Consider the following 4,132-nt stretch of genomic DNA (forward strand, 5'->3'; position numbering starts at 1 on the left):
TTGCCAGGGGAGCTGGCATTCTCCAGTGATTTGTATGGCTTGATGGCCTTGAAACTGCCTATGCCCAGGGTTTGAGATTAGGGAGAGCCGACACCTGTAGTTGTTGGAGCCTGACCAGAGTCACGAGGAAGTTCTGGGATCGCTGCCTTGCAAACAAGGCCGTGTCATAGCTGCAAACAGCTGGGAATGTCCCAATGCAGCCACTTTCTGTTATAGATGAACTGTGTTATGATTAGATGAAAGTTATACAAATACCTTATTGGGCTCTAGCTGCCATCTTGTGTCCCCGCTTGTGTGCGCCTAATCTCAGCTGGTTCGCGGAGACCCCCTGAGCACCAACCCTTAGTCCCCCGTGCGGCCCCATTTCAACTCAAACAAGATGAAAGAAACGATGAACCAAGAGAAGTTCACCAAACTGCAAGCCCAAGTGCGCATTGGTGGGAAAGGAACTGCTCGCAGAAAGAAGAAGGTGGTTCATAGAACAGCTACAGCAGATGATAAGAAACTTCAGTTCTCCTTAAAGATCACGATCACAATCATCCTGTTGTTCGTCAATTGCCTTGAGCAGGCCCCAGTAACGTCTCCTTCATTCTATCCCTAAGATTTTAAAAAGTGCCATACTCAAGGCTCTTTCAGGGTTAGGAGACTGAGACCCATTATTGTTACTGGTATTTGGCATATTGGGTACGCCACAGGGAGTTTGCCATACTCTGCCGTGTGGGCAGGTTACATTCGGTAGCCTGCCAAGTTGTCCAAAGTAAGAATGAGATAATAAGATATCGCGTGGCATTTGTGGCTGCATGCTTCCGGGAGCTGAGTTTTATAGTTTCTGGGTCTTGGCCATTGATGGGCTTACACAGCACCAGGGGGCCAGTTGGTGGGTGTGACTCCTGCCTACTGGAAGATGGAGGATCTGGGTGGAGGATGCTCAGCCCCAATCCGAACAGGCTTGGAGATCTCAGCCCCGGGACCCACATGCCTGTGTTCCTCTGCCAGTACCTTCATGTGTGCGGAGAGTGGTCTCAGCATGGTGGTGGCTGGTTCTGGAGGTCTTTGGCTGCCGGAGCTCTGCTCGGGGCGGGGAAGGAAACTCAACCCGCCCCCTTCCAAGGGGCCCCAGCAAAGACAGCCAGGCACAGGGGCAGGAGACTCTGAGCTGTTCAAGACCCAGAATCTATAAAACCCAGCTCCCTGAAGAGAGCAGCGCAGAGTCTCCTTAAAGAAGTTGGCTGTAAATAATATCTCTGGTATTGAATAGATGAATTTGGTCACAAACCAAGGAACAGTGATCCACTTTAATAACCCTAAAGTTCAAGCATCCCTGGCAGCGAACACTTTCATCATTACAGGCCATGCTGAGACAAAGCAGCAGACAGAAATGCTTCCCATTTTCTTAAACCAACTTGGTGAAGACAGTCTTACTAGTTTAAGGAGACTGGCTGGAGCTCTGCCTAAACAATTGGTGGATGGAAAAGCACCACTTGCTGCTGGAGAGGATGATGATGATGATGAAGTTCCAGATCTCGTGGAGAATTTTGATGAGGTTTCCAAGAAAGAAGCAAACTGAATTGAGTCAGCTTCTGAAGAAGATAAAACTTGAAGAAGTTACTGGGAGCTGCTATTTTATATTATGACTGGTTTTTAAAATTTTGTTCAAGGATCTAATAAAATCTAGATCTAATATTTTTAAGCTCAAGCCCCTTGGACACTGTAGCTCTTTTCAGTTTTTGCTTCTATACAAGTCATTCTTTGCAGCTAATTAAGCGAAGAGGCCTGAGAAAAAAGTTTGAAACAAAGGTTAGTAAAGATCTTTGCCTAGTTAAAAAAATACCTTATTGGGCTATTGTGAAAGCTTGCATAGATTTTGATGTGGAATATATGGGAAGTGGGATGTAAAGATTTACAAGGTGGTCTGATTTACTTCATCAGGAACTTTGTGCATCATTTGGCTATAAGAAAATATGTACTTTAAGGTGTTTTGATCTTATTTATTTGGATCTTGTGTACTTTGAGGCATGCTAGATGTTTTGATCGTTAACCAATAAAAGGGGGCTATAAAGGACGATCCTGCTAAATGGCCTGAGTGATCTTTAGCCCTCTGTGCCTCAACAGTCCACATGCCTTGCTTATCTCTGTGCCCCCGACCCATCACTCGAGAACTAACAGTAGTGTGTGAAGCTTGTTGTTCCACCTCATGACACTCAGTCCCATCAAGCTCATGTAAGGTAAAGGTAAAGGTAAAGGCCCTCCCGTTGATCGTCGATTTGCTCGAGCGGGCCCAGTAACGTCTCCATTGGAGACTTTGTTGTTACTGTGTTTGGCATATCGAATACTCTCAGTAGCTTGCCGGGCTCTCTGAGAGGGGCGGAGGAATCGAACTCGGGTTGGCCATGTTGGCCACAAGCTCATGTAAACCATAGATTTCACCTCCCTCTCCTCATCTCATGATCCACACATAACGCATCCCTTTCTGCCCATATATTACCATTGTACTATTCTAATAAACTTTGTCAGATGACTGAGTCTATGGCGTATATGGGGGACTTTGTCTCAGTCATGCTGTACGGGAGAATCTTTGAGCATTCGTTGCCCTAATCTGATGGTCTGTCTGCTTGTTCCTAGGGTCTTCGTAATTACCAGATAACACATCTATCCAGCTACACAGTTGTCCCAATACCATTTGTTGAAATACTAACTTTCCACATAATATTCTCTCAAAAATTAATTAATCAAAGATGTTAGGTTGTACTTATGGGCCTATAGAATAGAAAAAAAATTTAAATCTCTTAGAATTCTTGGCTGTGTCTGGAAGTTATTGAGTTTTTTTTGGGGGGGTTCTTACAATCGGGTCACCCCTGACAGTGCTCAGAGCCTACTCCTGTTTCAAGGGTCTGATATCACTTTCAGTGGTGTTCAGGAAATCATGCATTGCCAGGGACCAAGTCCAGGCCCCTAGCAGGCAAAAAATGCACTCTGCTTTTTGAGGTGGAGAATGGGACCGGGTTTTCTTTTTGCCTTTTCTCTTTCTTTCACAGCTGGGGATAGGTCCAGAGCCTTATACATGCGAAGCAAGTTCCCTACTTCTGAGCCACATTTTAAGCCCTTTAAAGGACAATAGAATATGAATTTTTTTAAAAAAGTGGACATACAACTTTTATTATTTATTTCTTTTTGATTTTTGTGTCGCACATGCACAGGGGTCGCTCCTGGCTCATGCACTCAGCAATTACTCCTGGCGGTGCTTGGAGGACCATATGAGATGCTGGGAATCGACCCTGGGTCGGGCACGTGCAAGGCAATCACTCTACCCGCTGTGCTATTGCTCCAGCCCCTAGAATATGAATTTATATAATAAAAGTTTGATGCAGCATGAGAGACACTTTATGAGAAAATAAATACCCCCCTCAAAAAAAAAACAGATAAATTGTAGTATTTTTGTATTATAGTTAGTGTTTAATCATAAGGATAGAAATAAGATAGATCGGGGCTGGAGCAATAGCACAGCAGGTAGGGCGTTTGCCTTGAACGTGGCCGACCCGGGTTCGATTCCCAGTATCTCACATGGTCCCCTGAGCACCGCAAGGAGTAATTCCTGAGTGCATAAACCAGGAGAAACCCCTATGCAACGCTGGGTGTGACCCAAAAAGCAAATAATAATAATGAAGATAGATCAAATAATGAATATAAAGTAAATGTAATAACCTGGGAAAATGTAGGAAGTCTTGTTGGTAAGATAATCTAAGAATCTCTTTTCCTCTGGAAATGGGGTGCTTCCTTCTTTGGGGTACAGGAGAGCAACTGTAATATGACAGTCTATTGACTGCTTCAGGATAAAAGTGTGGAATCACTTTCTTGTTTGGGGGACCTACAAAGTGAGTTTCCTACTTCTGTTTCCTCAGACTTCTTCAGCTTAAAATACTCAATATGCCCAAATCCCTTATTGGCAAGTCCTCAGCCTCATAAATCCTTTTAATTCTCTTTCCCTCTAGGCCTTATGATCAGCTGATTGGAGTGACTCTCCATTTTTGGAACAAAGTTAACATGACTGCAGATAATAATCACAATGAAAATGTTGTAGTACAGATTATATTCACATCCCTTTGGGATGTCATGTAAAGTGATTGCCAAGGAA

The 4,132-nt window shown here is 44.1% G+C and overlaps 1 pseudogene; it reads left to right on the forward strand.

Annotated features, from left to right (window-relative positions):
• Positions 1-270: 270 nt before the first annotated feature.
• LOC130034479 (transcription factor BTF3-like) lies at positions 271-1,759 on the forward strand (annotated as a pseudogene).
• The last annotated feature ends 2,373 nt before the right edge of the window (positions 1,760-4,132 follow it).

The sequence above is a fragment of the Sorex fumeus genome, unplaced genomic scaffold, assembly GCF_029834395.1.
Source record: "Sorex fumeus unplaced genomic scaffold, SorFum_2.1 ptg000061l, whole genome shotgun sequence".
NCBI lineage: Eukaryota > Metazoa > Chordata > Mammalia > Eulipotyphla > Soricidae > Sorex > Sorex fumeus.